The 16,605-nt window shown below is 36.1% G+C and overlaps 1 protein-coding gene across 4 annotated transcripts in view; it reads left to right on the top strand.

Annotated features, from left to right (window-relative positions):
* Nucleotides 1-3,439, top strand: part of LOC117175057 (dopamine receptor 2-like) — a 336,274-nt gene extending 332,835 nt beyond the window's left edge. For all 4 annotated transcript variants that reach the window (XM_033364594.1, XM_033364595.1, XM_033364596.1 and 1 more), the window contains one exon: nucleotides 3,312-3,439. The gene's annotated coding sequence lies outside the window, so the exon portion shown is untranslated. The remainder of the gene's footprint in view (nucleotides 1-3,311) is intronic.
* The last annotated feature ends 13,166 nt before the right edge of the window (nucleotides 3,440-16,605 follow it).

Raw genomic sequence — 16,605 nt, 5'->3', positions numbered from 1 at the left:
ACCGAGACTCTTCCAGAGTGCGAGGCGGGAATCGAACCCGCAAGCCGAAGGAGTGGGTCCAAAGCCTACGCTTTAGCCCCCACGACCATCGTCCCACTTTGTCCCTACTACTATGGTGTAGTAACTTCTACTGTTTCTGTTTACTGAAAGAACTGCGTTTGATTTTACTATTAATGACATGTTGTTTGTATTACATATTGAGTTAATATTACTACTTTCATGTAGTCAGTTCTACTACTGAATACTTGTTATTCTTTTAACTACCTAAAATAGTAATTTGAACTACTATATTTTAACTAGAGCTATAATATTGTATACTTCAAGTACATTTTAATTAACTACTTAAAGTCTTACACATTTTGTTCACGCAAATAATAATGAATTATTATATTCTAATCATAATGTAAAGGTATTAGTTTTATGTGAAAACTGACTATTACGGATTTCTTTAAATAAACAACTAGATAACTTTTGCATAACTTTTGCAACTCTGATTGAGTTCAATTGCAATTTGGAACACAATTTCAGATACTAAAAGAAACATCGAGTACGTTAAACAGCCAATTTGAATAAAAACTCAAAAAGTTATAACATTGACAAAATTTTTTTTTTAATTGTATTGATAAAAAATTTAAATCTTGATTGCACAAGAAATAATATATTGCTAAATTCTCATCAGAATGAAAATGTATACCATAGAGATTTCAAGTATTTTGACCCAGGATATGCACGCACAGATTGAATTAAACATATTTTGGCAAAATATATGATTTTTATTTAATAATCAAGGTAAATATAATTTGTGGCTATTACAATATTAGTATAAAATAATTTCACATGGATCACTTCAAGTAACCGTACTTAATTATCTCTACAATTCGAGTTTGTTAATCTGAGCTAGAGTAACAAACTCAAATTGTAGCGATGATTAAGTGGGGTTATTTGAAGTTACCAATAAGAAATTATTTTATACTAATATAATAAAAGCCACGAATTGTATTTGCATTTATTAGTGAATAAAGATTATATATTTTACCATAACATGATTGATTCAATTTGTGCGTGCATGTCCTGAGTCATAATTACTTACTATCTACAAGAACATTTTTATTAATAACTTAAACTTTTACAAAGTTTGAAGGCCCTACAAGAGTATTATAACAGCTTTATCAATTTTGTTACAACATTTAAAATTCGAATTTCGGTCACACAAAAAAGAATGAATTATTACATTCTCTTCATAATGAGAACGTATTAGTATTATATCAAAACTGAGTATCGCGGATTTCTTTAAATCTCTACGTTTCGAGAACCACTAAATCCGAAAAAACCTATTTAGGATAATGTCTCTGTCTGTCTCTGTCTGTGCCTTCTGTATACCGAATGACTTTTGAAAGAGTACTCAGATTCACTTTTAAATTAGTACACAGTTTCAGGGCCCATAAGAAAGAAAGAGTATATTAAGCAGCTATTTTGGATAAAAATTCAAAAAGTGCAAGCATTTTTACAATTTTTAAGACCACTTTTTTCAACATTTATAATTCCAGGTACGGTTATTTGTAGTACAGCAAAATATGAACAATTTATCCCAATAACTTTTCTTGGGAAAGATTACGATATCCATGGCGACAAAGTTTTCATGTGGATTCCTATTGAATTTTTAGCGACAAACATGAATCTAAAAGTTTTAAATCGATATCCAAGATAGTTTTCGATTAATCGATTTTTTCAACTTTTTTTTAATGTACATAATTTCTTAAGATCATTCCCATACGCGATTTTTGAACAAAACAAAGGAGATTATATGTGAATTCCTATAAGGAATAAAACTTTGTCGCCACGGATGTCATAATCTCCCCTTTTCTTGATAAAAAGAAAATCATGTGATATAAAAAAAAAAGTAAAAAAAGGAAAAACGTCACTTTTCGAAGGCCAAACGAGCACAACGGCTGGAGGGAGGGAATACCCACACGGATGGTAGGTGGAGATACAAGCTCGAACCGTGTCCTGCTTTGGATCATCATTAGATCAAGATTCCCAAATGAAAAACAACAAGAAGATGCGTAGCATATTTTCGCAACGGATAAAAGTGATGAACAATATGAAAAAATGTTTTCTTAATCAATTTTGATGTCCGAAAGTTTTTTCAAGTTGCATGAGAAAAATTATCACGTAATTATTAAATTTAGAAAAAACTTTAGTGGTAAAGTTAATCCGTGTCAGACAACGTGAAGATACAGTAATGTATATTTTACAACAGTTCGTAAAAGTAAACGTACTGCCGATATCCCCGAACCACAGATTTTTATTACGCGCTTTCTGATTTTTATTTTATTTCTTTATTTTTGTTTTTGAATATTTCTGAAACTAAAAACGGCCAAAAGGATTCTTTTAAAATGGGCTTACATATAAAAAACTAGTATATGTAGGCGGAAATAACCTAAATCGTTTATTCCGAAAAGAAGGTATTCATATCTTGCACATAAATTTTAATGTTTCAGTGGAGAAAAAATTCAAACAGATAGGATTTCTTTGGGCATCTTCAAAATATGTCAAATACAAAATATTAATTGTAATCTTCATGAATGGTATCTTCTACTCGAAAAATAATACATTTTCAGGATTGACAGGGGGCTTTTTTACACTGAAATTTGAACTGTAGTAATAAAATCCAATAATGAAATTGAACTATTTCTGTTAAAAATGTAAATATTTGGTTGATAGTTTACTTTTCTGAGAGGTATATTTTTCCTATGTTCTTCCTCCTTTTTATACAATTGGTAAAAAGATATATAAAAATGGAGGCATTTGATTCTTCAGAATACTGTAGAAATTACAGCTGTTCGAAATTTAAATTTAATGAAAAGTAAGGTTCGGTCGAGCTTTCAACGAAGAAAGATTATTCTTCAGCCAAACGTGATTAAATTTTTAAACAAATATTTCTATTTTTAACAAAAAAACTTCAGTTTAATTCTCGGGTTTTATTATTTTAGTTCCAATTAATATGTAAAAAACGTAAATAGGGAGGAAAAGAGAAAGTATCTTTAAAAGAGCCTTTGCAAAATAATTGAAAATGGGAATTTTCAGTTTTTAACTTTTTGTAAATTGAAGTTTAGTAATCTCTTATTAAATTTTGCGCAAATAATTTCCACCTAATAAATCTTAATTTTAAATCCCCCAACTCCCTTGTTTAGTGCCCGGAAAGTGTAAAAAAAACTATGAATCTATACACGAATGATTCAACGGATTCAATTAATATACTGATAGCTATAAGTGTGTCACTAACTCACATTGAAATTCCACTGTTTCAGATTAGAAGAGCAGTTTCATGTCACATTCATGGAAAACAGAAGCGGTTGAGCCTTTTTTCTTTACGTGGGGGCAGAAGAATAGACTTATAATATTGAATGGCATAATTTGTACATAGTATAATAATATCATACTAGATACAAAATGTACATAAATAATAGTAAATGAAAAATAAATACTAAATAACAAATAATTAGAAAAACAAGTATAAAACTCATATTGCCAAAGATTTCAATAATTTCAGAAGTATAACCAGATATTTCGCAAAGATTTTTAAGGATTTAAAAAAAGTTGACAAAGATTTTAATGATTTCCCAAAGATTTCAATCATTTCATAAACATTACCAAATATTTGAAAATTATTTTTAATATTTCGCAGATTTATGAGGACGACAGAAAGATTTTACAAAGATTTTTTAAAGGTTTCAAAAATTTTGCAAAGATTTTGCATATATTCAAAATATTTTGCAAAGACTTTGTAACATTATCTCGAATCGTTATGACAAAAAGAGGAAACCATGCTTAAATCTTGGCCTCCTTAATGATTAAAAGGTAATCTTATCATTAACTACTATAGTCAGGGACCAGACATTTGCCAGACAGAATGCAAATTAAGGAGGTTACGAAATCACAAAATAGGCTTACATCTAAATTGACACCAAAAAAAGATAAACTCTGAACAAACGAAGAGATAGGCTTACATATTACTTTTTTTACTCCAAAGTCCGGCACACAACTACCCAATAGTGGCATTACTCACACTTAGTGACCCTTTCAAATTACACGAAAAGTAACTAGCTCCCTAAAAAAGGCACATAATCGAAGCTTACCTCGACGCTTACCTCAATCAGACGTAGCTTCACACAATCCTTAATCTCTCTATGTCAAGCTTGACAGAAGTTAATAGACAACAACCATTTTATCTGAACAAGCCGATGGCCAAGACTAGACTGGCGTCTCTTTCGTCCTCTCCAGCTGTCTTACTTCTCTCCATCCCACCAGAAGCTACTGCCGTGAGATGCTGCACTCTTTAACTTCGTATCCGGTTGCCACTTCATTAGAGTTGATTGGAGTTTATTCGGTAGTATGCCGGCTTGAATATTTGGCAATGTGGCTGTGTCAGTTAGTTTTGACCGATGCCGAATACAGTATAGCCCGTTACGACGTGAGTGATTTCCTTCAATCCCTGGTGTCATAGAATAATTTCCGAACTGGGAGTTATCGGAGGACGAGCCCAACATTATGTGACAGTACACCAGGTAGTGAATTTTCTGTTGGTGAGTTGTGCGGTGACCCGTGCTATCTGTTGTGGAGATTTTGAGGAAGCGAGGAATACTTCCGCCGATAGAGATAAGACCCCAGGTCCCTGAATACAATGAACCTCCGGTTTTTTTATTTAACTTGGACATACATAACAAATAAAAGGTAATCTAAATCATTCATTGTCACACTCATTGTCAACTAATCTATTTTGAGCTAGTGTTGGCCGTAGGTAATTCCACGATATTGGATTTTTTTGATAATTTGATCAATCTGGGGAAGAATCCGTAACGAGTGGCAAGCCACACCATCACAGCCTCCCCCCCCCCCCAGACTGGGCAGCGGGGTCACCATGACCAGCAAGCGTCAGCAATGCGACCTCCAGATTAAATATCGAATATGAGCATCGCTTAGAGTGTATTGATATTGATTGTTCTTGTAATTGTCTGTGCATTTGAGTGTTCATAAATCGTTTAGAAGAAAGAAAAAATATAAAAAATTTTAATAGGTTCAATAACCAATGAGACGAAAAGGATTTTGGGAAAAGAAATTTTTCTTTTGATTACAATCTGCTAATTAACAGACTTTATCAGGAAATTATTGCTGTATTATAATATTTTGTCTAATCCTAGTTTTATAAGCCGGTGAAACATTCATAAATTTAAATTTCATGACTAAATCTACATCCAAAATTCTACACGAAAAGGCTTAAAACTAAGTAGGGATTGAGAAGTTTCACGAAACTTACACGAAGATGGCTTAATACTACAGTAGGAACAACACGAAAGAGCTTACAACTTACTATACATCAGTGCACTGAGTGTCTATACAGCTGACTCGATAGCTTGAGTCGCTTTAGGATAGCCCCTGCCTGGGCCTTAATGAGGGGAAGGTCTGTATCCAAGCCTGGATTTCCACAGTAAAAACAGAAAACGCGCTTTGGCAGTGGACAATGGTTGAATTCATGATCCTGCTGGTGACAATTCCAACAACCATGTGGCAGTGGTGGCATTAGTGGTTGGCGGAGAACTCTTGGAAGCACTATGTGGACCCAATGTAAGCAAGGTGCTGATGATGGCTGTTGAGGCCTCAGGCGAGTCACCCTCTGCTCGAAAAATTGCATAGGAGCAGAGGTAGGACAAAAGCCTGACAAAAGCAACCCTGGGCCCCGCGACGACAGATAATGTGAATTTGCCCTTATTTTTATATTTTAAACCGTTCGCTTCGGTCGGGTGCTTTGTTTCCCTCTTCCGGCTCTTGGGCTTGGAGCGAGATGGGGTTTTTGGTATCGCTCTTTTGGAGCTTCCGGGGTCAACCTTGACCTCGACGGCGGACAAGGTGCGCGATCGGGATACGGAGGGTTCTCCTGCGTGGCCTTTCTCGTTTGCTGACTGGAAGGTGATCTCCGATTGGATCGTCTGGGGCTCCCGAAGTATCGCAGGTGTTAGTTCGGAAGGATGACTGGTTGATAGCTCAGGATCTTCGGAATTGAAGACAACAAGAAGGACCCCGTCGCCTCTAGAGCACCTGCACCGTTTCCAGACCAAACTTCGGGATCTCCTTCCTCATCTTGACGCTGCGAAAAAGGGGCTTTGTTAATTACATTCGGATCTGTCGACCAATAGTGTTTTAAATCTTTAATATGAGCTTTTTCGATTATCCCGGACTCATTTTGGATTTTGTAAACTACTAGTGATATTATTTTTGTAACCTTGAATGGACCTACATATTTCGAAGCTAGTTTCTTTGCAACACAATCTATAGCCGACGACAAAATGTGGGTTTTACGCTTAACAATATCACCTACTTGGTAGCGAATGTCTTGTCTACGGCAATTATAGTATTTCGCCTGAAGATCGGATGCTATATCAAAGTGATGTGCGACCAGATCTCTACGACTCTCTACCATAGTTTAAGATTAGCTTGATCGTGATACGATGTGCCTAATCCCTAATTCCGATGCGGCCTTTGAAATCAGTTTGTTCACAAACTCGGTGCCATTATCCGTGAACAGTACTTCCGGAGTTCCTCGTATGAAGATAATAGTGTCTTCAAATGACTTCTGAATGCTAGCGGCATTGGCCTTTCAGAGAGGCAGAACCTCAATCCACTTAGTGAACATATCCTGGAAAACCAAGATGTAGTGGTAACCAAAGCGGCTCGCTGGAAAAGGACCCATAATTTCAGCTGCTACCACCGAGCAAGGTTGCTCTAGCACCCGCTTACCCATCAAACCCACTGAATCTGCCTGATCCACTTTCATTTTCTAACAAGTCGGGGCGATGGCAGTATAGACGATTACCTTCCAGTTTCTGATCCGGAAACTGATAAGGCAACTCCTGGACCAATTTAGTTCTGCGAGTGTACCTCAAATTATCGGTCTTGCCAATAGAACACACCACTCCAGAGTTTGCGTCGTGCATGCGCGACAACGCGTCCGGTATGTGATAAAAGTCACCTTTTCGGTGTTTAACCTCAAGGTCGTATTGTAACAACTTAAGGGCTTATCTACCCAGTCTACCAGTAGGATCTCTCAAGCTATAGAGCCATCGTATTTTATTCATTCTTTTATTCCAGCACCTGCTTGCTCGAGTGCAGACGAGTGAGAAACACTAAAATTTTCCGCACGATTATCTGATAATTGTGACGGCAAGATGGCTTCAAAACCGATTTATTGTCCCTTATAGGTTCACCAAATACCGTTGCCTGTTCTTCAACTACGTGGTTTAAATCTAACGTCAAAATCAAACAATTCTGCGACATTGTGACCAAATAAAACTTTGCAATCAAAAGTTGGTGCGAAACGAAAAGGCGAAAATTTTCTTAAACGTGAAAACGTAAGGGTCAAAATGGCTTGTCCGGCAGTTTCCTCGATCACCCCGTTAGTGTACATAATACCCGCACGTGGATCTTCCGCTAATTTCTTAAGCAGTCTTGAAAATTTCTCGAAGGCCGGCTTATCAATATAGTTATATCACGAACCTGGATCGAAGAGTCCGTCTAGTGATTGGCCATCGACACTAACAGTAATAAACAGGCGCCACTTATCCAGTACCGTATTGGCTAAATCTGGCGAACTCTGAGGGGCCTTGACAACGAAAGGGAGAAATGATCGGACCTATAGGTTCGTTTGGACCTTGTATCCTTTTTCGCCCCTCATCCCAGACTCGCATTTGGAAGTTCATTCCCCCATATCTACGTCTAAAATCAATGGTAAATTGTTGCCAATTATCCTATTTATCCCAGTGGAACCTATACCAATGTTGGGCAGGCGATTCCAGCAAAAACGGTAACGCTCTGAAATGATCCCTATCCGACAAGGAACTACCCCTTCTAGATTCCTCAATTTGTGTAAGAAATTCCTCCGCACTACTATCGAGGTTTCTGTTATAGACGATATTCCACTTCCTCAAGATCGCATGAATATCATCCCTACTCCGTTCTCCCAAGCCCGTTTGCAAACCACTGAACGGGTTAGGTGTTGAAATTTGTGTATAGGGGGGGGGGGGCTATCCAGACGACCGTGCGGAACATTGTCTGGGTGGAAGTGGTTACCAGTTGGCAAGAAGGGGTCTAAAAATGGGTTATTGTTAAGCAGAGCAGCTGTAACATAATTTGCATTTGAATTTATACCCTCTCTTAATGCTTCAAAGTGAGGCTCTGAAACATCTGAGATATTCATCGAATTAAAATTATTCTAACTAATGCCAGCTAGGCGGGAATCCTGAATCTCAGACAGACGTCCTTGGTCCTGCCGATTGGTCAGTGCCTTGAAAGGCCGAAGGGACCATGGTCGAACGATTGACATGTGTATATAAAGGCGTCACGAATGCGAATAGAGAAAATGTGACGACACTCTCTAGACTTCTCGCAAATGACAAACTACCAACATTGGTAGTATGTGCGCAGAGAGGTTCCGTAACCAGATGCGTATCATCAAAGGTTGGGGAAAAAGGGTTTTGTCCATGTAACGTCATCGGAGGGGCATCCTGAATACCTAAGGGGGTTTCTTTATTTGCGAATCATTAAACCTGTAGTCTCTCTATCTTTGCGGACAAGTCCCGCTCCCCATTCTCCTCCCACGACTGATGCATGTGATGGAAATGCTATTTGAACCTCACCAGGCGCCATTTCATAGCCATGTCATCCCCATCCGTGAAGAGGCTGAGATACCCTAAAGTTTCCCGAAGTTCATTTTCGGTTAACGAACTTGCCCAATTAATAACCATACCGATAGTTTCCGCGCATAACCTATCTACTTTAACTGTAGAATTATCCATTTTTGAATCTTTAATACTCGAAAGATCCAAATATTATTATTAATTATTATTACTAACTCTAGAGAGGCAAACTTGAATTGATTAAATTTTCTTATTAGTATAAGAAGAACTTATTAGAAGAAATAAAATAATCTCAAAATATGAAAACCTTTGGGGAATACAAGAAATCTCTGTGGGGTGTATCTGTTAGTACAATCACAAGGAATGAAATATATTAAGAAAACGTTCTCTTTTAGGAAATAGGAAACTATGCAGCGGCCGCTATGCAAATAAAAATAAATTAGTTTCAGAGATGTCTGTTGCACCTATGCTAGGAGTAGGTAATGTAACTCAAACAACGTTTAAAACAAAGATTTCATGTTAACTCGAGTTTATTCAGAGAGGACACATCGTTATAAGGAAGCAGCACGCACTCAATTGGTGGCGCACTCAGTGAGGCCGAGTCAGCTCGCTTCTTTTCGCTAGAGAGAGTGAGATACCACAATGTGCACATCAGCACGGCACTTACAAAAGTCATAGCGCGCTAATATCAAAATAAGTGCCTGCATATTTTGATAGTCCAACACTTCCTCCTGCGCTATCGTCTGATCAGGATATGAGAGTGCCACTTGAGATCTTGTTCTGTCGCCTTAACCAAGAGCTGACGTATGTTATTTTTGTCGTTTCCTATCTTTATGATGTCGTCTACGTAAGGCGTTAAAATTACAGAGTTGTTTTCTTTTACGTATAGAAAAACACATGCGTCGCTTTCGCAAACTTTGAAGCCTGATTTAATCATGATATTTGTAAACATATTGTTTCATTTTTAGAGCTAATTTTTAGCCCATAGATAGATTTCTCAAGAAGTAAAACACTATCTTTTTTTTCGTTCGCACTATACTCCGTTCCATATGGAATTTCCATGTAGATTTCTTCTTTCAGAATTTAATTCAGAAAACCTACTTCGACATCAGACTAAAGAATTTCCAAGTTGTATTTGTTCGCAAAAGCTAATGACGCTCGAGTAATTTCAATTGTCGACACCGGCGCGTAAGTTTCTCTTATATTATAGAATTTTTTATCTTTAAATCCTTAAGAAACTATTCTAGCTTTCTCTTTGTCGCCTTTTCTTCTGAAAATCTATCGAGAGTCGATAACGTTCGGCTGTTTGCCTTTTAAATCTAAAATAGGTCTTTTTTCTACTCGAAAGACTTTCTTTACTTTTAGTCATTGATCTCAGCATCGGCTGCTGCTTTCCACGATTCTCCTTAAATTCAGTTTCTCGTTTGTTTGTAATTTTGTTCCCGGTTTACCTCTTCTTCTTTTCACGATTATTTAATCAGCTGCTTTCTTGTTTTCTTTCTCCGCTTTGCATTTTTCTTCTTTTTCTACACTCGATTCACAAGTTTGCTCTTATACTCCCTCCGATTCGCACGTTTTCTCCTTTTCCGCTTGAAAATTTAAAACTTCATCGCCAAAGTTCAAACTCTGTACATCTCCCTCCGTCCTAACATTTTCTGCAGAATTTGTTTTAAATACATCACCGTATGTGATTTTTTCGACAATTTTTACATTTCTGCTATCGCTAATTTTATTCTCTTCAAGGCTAAACAAACGATATCTTGTCGGTGAATAGCCAACTAAAAACGTTCTTTTCGCTTAATACCTACGTTGTGTGTTGGTGCTAAAACTTTGATCGACGCTTTCTAATCTAAAGTATTGTGTGGTGTGATGTTGTAAAGGTAAATAGCGCCATCTAAAGCTAAATCCCACCTATTCCCGGGTAATTTCGAGTCTATGAGAAAATCTCTGACTTTTTTCTGTATCGTTTGATTGCATCGTTCGGCCACCCCATTGTGCTGTGGCGTATCCGGACAAACAACTCGAAGTTCTGCATTGTATTTCTGCAAAACTTTGAATGTCTCTTCTCCTGTGACATCAGTGCCTCTATCGCATTCTAAGTAGCAAACTTTTTCGCCTTTGGCAATTAGATTTCTCACGAAAATGATAAACTCGACTAAGCATTGCGGAGCATCACTTTTGTGCTTTGTCGGGTAAGATATTGAATATCGTGAGAAGTTTTCGGTGTAGGATACAATAAATCGATATCCGTTCGGATAAGTATAGGGACTGATCAGTTCCATCGTGTTAGCATTGATAACTTGTAGCAGTATTTCTGCTCTAGTTCGCGTTTTGCTAAAGGCCAACTTGTTAAAGTGTCGTTAACTGCATACTTCGCAATTCTTGACTTTCTCATCGAGGTTTTTCAAACTGAACCTCCTTATTTCTTCCTTATTCTCTTCTTTCTTACAGAGATGGTTTGTGCTTCAGGATTTAATTTATAGTTTTTAATAAAATCTCCATATCTTTCGTAAAAAGCTTTACCGGTCTTATTCCTTCGATTGAATGTTACATTTACGAATTTCTCATATCATATTTCTCTCTCGGTTCTTTAATTTTGTTAAAATTTTTCGTGTAATCAGTGTGAACATGACTGACTATTATACCAATTATCGTATTTTTGTCGTTTGTGAGTTTTTTCTTGTGAAATCAAGTTAATAGTTTCTTCAGTTAAAACATATTCTAATCTTTTCATTTGAAGCTCCGACATTAGATGCATTTCAAAGGTCTCGAATTTCATATTGTTATCCAATTTATATGTTCTCGCTAAATTGTCTACTATAGTAAAATTGTCGATGTTTTGGGAAGAATTTACTGAGTTTTGAATGCCCGATGCCTTCAAGTTTTGAGGGGTGTTCGAATCTGTAGGTCTGTTAATGTTTTGTTTTGTTGGGTCAGTCGTAATATTCGAATTTTTGGCTCCCGAATTGTTAACTAGATGATTCGACTTTGACAACTCAATCGCGTTTATGAAACCAGTTTCTATTACTTCCGATATTTTATTAAATAAATCAGTATCATTCACCTTAGGAGTCGATGTATTTGTAAGTTGAAGATCAGATGGTGGTCCATGCTGACTATCCATGGCCACCGTCTACTAGATCTCACCGTCCTGTAGTTAATACCTGTCGTTGTTGTAGGCGGCGTCAACAAGTGAAGGTTGCATTAGTGTAGGAGAGTAGAGGTGTTCGGCTCTAGGTCTATCTCCATCCTTTCTGTGCTTTTTGTGAATGCAGGAATTTCTCTGTCGCACGAGTAGTCGTGCTCTAACAACTCTATTGAATTTGCTTTCACGAATCGTTCTTCCTTGCTCCTCGATTTTTCGATTTTCGTTCGACTTTGCCAGGGCCTCTAGTGGTCTGCGATCAACTATTCTCAAGCTCGATTTCACGTACGGTTTTTGGACTGTCGTCTCTTTCATTAAGTTTGCCAGATCGTTTAATTTGACTGACATGGGGTTGATAAATTTCGTGTGCTTCTTCGCAATTTTGTTCGATGACGTCTGAAGTTTGACCATCTGCTTACTTAGCTCAACGTTGGTCATGACGACTTGCATAATGGAGTCCAACTTTTCATCCTGAGTCATTGCTTTCGGTATCTTTGGTTTTAGATTATCTCTCAACCAAACTTTGCCATCTCTGTCTCCATCTATCACACACTCGATCCAACCGATTTGCTGATTTGTCAGAAATCTCGATTGTAGGATGAAAACATCGCCAGATGTTAATACGATGCACAGGCTGTCTTTTACGTTCTTCAATAAGTACATTCCCTCTTTGGGAAAACCTTTATAAAAATCAAACTCTCTCCTAAGAGTTTTATTAATTTCGTTGAGTTTTTTTGTGAACCTATTCAATTTTTTTATATGCGATTTTTTTCATTAAAAAAAACCTGAGTTTCGTTAATTGATTACATCAATTTACATTACCTCGTTTTAAAGTCTTAAAAATCTTTAATTTCGTTTCATTAAATATTGAAGAAAAATCGATGAAAAAAAGGACATCGTACACTCCATAGCCTTATAAAAAATGAATAGCTGTAAAATCTTTATGAATAATTAAAAATGATTAAATACGTATAAATCAAAATTTAAGAAATTTAAATTGGATTAAACTCCAAATTAAAAATCCTATTTAACGTCTAATAATGAAATTGATCGATGATCAATTAATAAATTAATCAATCAAATTAATCAATCAAATTTATCAATCAAATAATCAATTTGTTCGTTGTGATCCAAATTGGTCGTTGGATTCTTGTTTTTTTTTTGTAAACAGGAGTTTACGCATAAATCGTTAAAATCACAAGAAATCTTTAAATCAACAAAAATCGTTGAATCATAAAAAAATCGTTAAGTCCTTATATATCGTTCAAACGTTTTTTAAAGTGAACTGTATGTACAGCGAGGTAAGCGTTCGACTCACTCACAAAGCTACCGATGTACACGCTAAGCAAAAGTACAAAGAAACGCCTCATTGACATACACTAGTGCAGCTTACCTGTCACACGTGCATCCTTTCGTCCCGTATCAATTGCACAGTCACAATCCTACGCACCTACACTTGAAAAAATTAAATACATCTTCGCTTGCACGCCGGTAAGCAGAGCACTGTACCTCAGCGCACACTTGATGATCCGCGCGCAAGTTCGATGCTCGAATGTACATATATAGATATATGCGTGGCTTGCACCTCGTACGTGAAACTAATAAGTTTCACGATCGCATCGTGGCTCGGGTAAAAAAAATCGGGACCTAACTGAAATATTTTTAAAAATTATCAATATTAGTTAAAAACTAATAATTTTGTCATAAAAATGGTTGTTTCCAATTCACAGCTTAAACATGACCAAAAATTGTTCAAATATGTCAATTCTATTATATAAAATAAAAGTCATTGAATTTATATCGAATTACTTTTGTTTGAAAACACAAATTTTAAATGAGACATACCAATGCATTTAATTCATTCTTCTATGCGTATAGGCTTCTCGAATGTTCTCGGACGGTCTGTATTTTTAAGACACAGAAGGAGATATATTTATGTGTAAGGAGAATAAAATATACATTAATATAGTTTCATGACGCATTACATTTTGTGTTTCAATATTATATACCACACGTGTAGATTGTAATGTAGAACCTTCTAGAACAATGTTGCATCATACGATGCACTTTTGGACAATATTGTAAAAGTCTCCAGAAATTAGTATAGGGGGTAAGCATCTATAAAACGAGTCCAGGTCTTCTCCTTCATCAGTTTATTGTCAGAGGTCAGATTTTGAAGAAGAAAGGTGACAAGAGCTAATAAATTTTTCGAACGTATTTCTAAATAACATTCAAGAACTAAAGGAAGTGATACTAGCATGAATTGACTTACAAACTTTAACTAGAAAGTTTAATACACTGTATATTAACAAGCAAAGATGGATTTCGAAAAATTAAACAAAATTGCAGTCAACAAGGATTTCCTCCCAACAGAGGAACTGAAGGACCTAGAGCTGAATAAAAGCTATGAAATCGTAAATACCAAAATAAATTATCGCTCAGTCTGTGAAAAACCTTCAGTGTGATATTCATCATGCCCTACATACCTCGAAATGAAATGTTACATGCGACCACATAAAACCTGAATTCATCATTCATAAAAGCAAATTGTCATCGATGCTGACTTCTAAACGATGGAAAGCTCCCCTCATCAATGAAACTGTAGGCCAGTCATCTTCATTCAAGTTTAACCCTAAATCCTGGAGAGTGAAAATTATTCAAAGGTTACTTCCACGTCATTTCACTGTTCTTTGATGGCCAAGAGAAGTAGCAACGCATCGACTGTGGAAATATCCATATATGCATTACTGTATCGTTTTTCTCTGGAAAGTTCTCCGGAAAGTCAGACCTTGTATCGACCGGTATCTTCTGGAATACTATAGAGTATTATGCCGTTTCAACGTACTTTATCTCCAACTTTGAATTTCGTTTTGTCAACTGCTTGTTTTACACTGTAATTTTTGTATACATTAAACAACAATTATTTCTCATTTTGTTTTGTAACATATTTTGGGTTCATTCGAATAATTTGATGCCTAGTATCGTTGTAAGATGAAACTACATCCTTCAAAATATCTATCCACTTATAATTACCCTGTGTGTAAATGTTTATTCAAAATTAATTCTGTTGCTGACCATTAAGAATATCTTCCAAAATGAGACACAAAATATATTTCTGAAAACCCTACGGCTATAACTTTACATAGTTGCCGATTATGGAGTCCAGCTAGAAGAACACGCTATATTTTTTTCTCTTTTTTTTAATTAACTAGTATGCATTCAAAGGTCCAGGTTGGTCGACTGCAGAGCCCTGTTTGTGCTATATATTTTTTCTACTTGAACCTATTTAGTCCCAAAACGAAAAAATTTCTCTCTTACGTTTGAGCTATAATAATTTCATAAAAAAGACAAAGAAATTATTTCAAAATACTCTTTTCTACTATTTTCGGGTATGCTATATACGATGCAATGGTTAAAAAAAATCCTTTTTTAAGCAATTTTTATTTCCATCAAAAAATAGAGGGGTAAGGAATTTTTGTACGGTCGCAAATGTGCAAAAAAGTGCACAAAATGTCTGAACTTTTCAAATCCGTTGAGTTTTTTTATCTACGATTTTTTAAAACAAAATGGCGTTAAAAAACGGAAACGAACAATTTTAAATTTCGTTTTATCGATATTTTTGGTGATTTTTTTCGCTGAAATCATATAAATATTTAATTCTTTCAGTAAAAAGGTATTTGAATAGTTTATTTTCAAACATAATAAGAATATTTAGTGTTAAGTAGGTAAAATCGTGATATTACGAAAGTAAAAAATCATTTTATTGCTACTTTACGTCATTTTCACACCAAAATCCAATGCAGTGAGTGAAATATCATTTTTTTCAACGATGGAGTGATTCACTGATATTATTTTCAATAAATTAAAAGTGAATGTTTACTGATATACAATTTTACATGACTCTGCTGTGTAACACAGAAGTTGAAGCATAATAATTAAAGTACAGTGGAACCGCGGTTATATGCTCTTTCACTTATACCCTCTCGCGTATTTTACAATAAATTCTTTGCCTTTTTAATCAAATTGTTCAAGCTCAAACGCAAGAGAGAAATTTCTTCGTTTTTCGACTTAATGGGTTAAGTACCTGGTGTGTAATTATAACATTATTTAACTATATTTGACTGAATATAATATAGAAAATGAATCAAGAAACTGGTTACCCAATACAAAATTGTATCGATACTCTTCGCTAACCGCTAAGAGTATCGCTAAAGTCGTTTAGCCATGAAAAGTATCTGAAACGACGTCCTCTGAACAACGAACGAGATACGACGTTTTGTGAACCGCGAAACAGGCATGACGTCTTCTAAATAGTGAACGAAATACGACGTTTTTTAAACTGCGAGAAAGGATACGACATCTATTGGAACCGTGAGCGAGATACGATGTCTCTTCAAACAAAAATCAGACCCTACGTGCTTCCACTCACCGGTCGATTTAGATTCACAGGATCATACTGCTCTTGAGCTTCAGCTACTTTACACAGCCTTTTAATATTCATGGCGTAATGTCCTTCAGATTGTGACTTCGAAACCAATTCCAGGAGTAAGACGACTTATACTCCCTGCTCGCTTGGAATGGCGTCTTAATATATCGATGCTCGCCTTGAAAATGATGAAAATCTTGATAAACATCAATTAATATACGAGGGTGGATTGATAAGTTTCGGGCCTGACCAAGAGATGGCGCCACTAGGCCTACCTTGAGGTGGCGTTCTATAGTACCATCCTTAGATAGCTTGTAGCTATAGTTTCAGCCCGATCGCCATGT

This window comes from Belonocnema kinseyi, chromosome 6 (genome assembly GCF_010883055.1).
Source record: "Belonocnema kinseyi isolate 2016_QV_RU_SX_M_011 chromosome 6, B_treatae_v1, whole genome shotgun sequence".
NCBI classification, from domain to species: Eukaryota; Metazoa; Arthropoda; class Insecta; order Hymenoptera; family Cynipidae; genus Belonocnema; species Belonocnema kinseyi.
The sequence above is the reverse complement of the archived record's forward strand: the minus strand, read 5'-3'. Positions and strand labels throughout refer to the sequence as shown.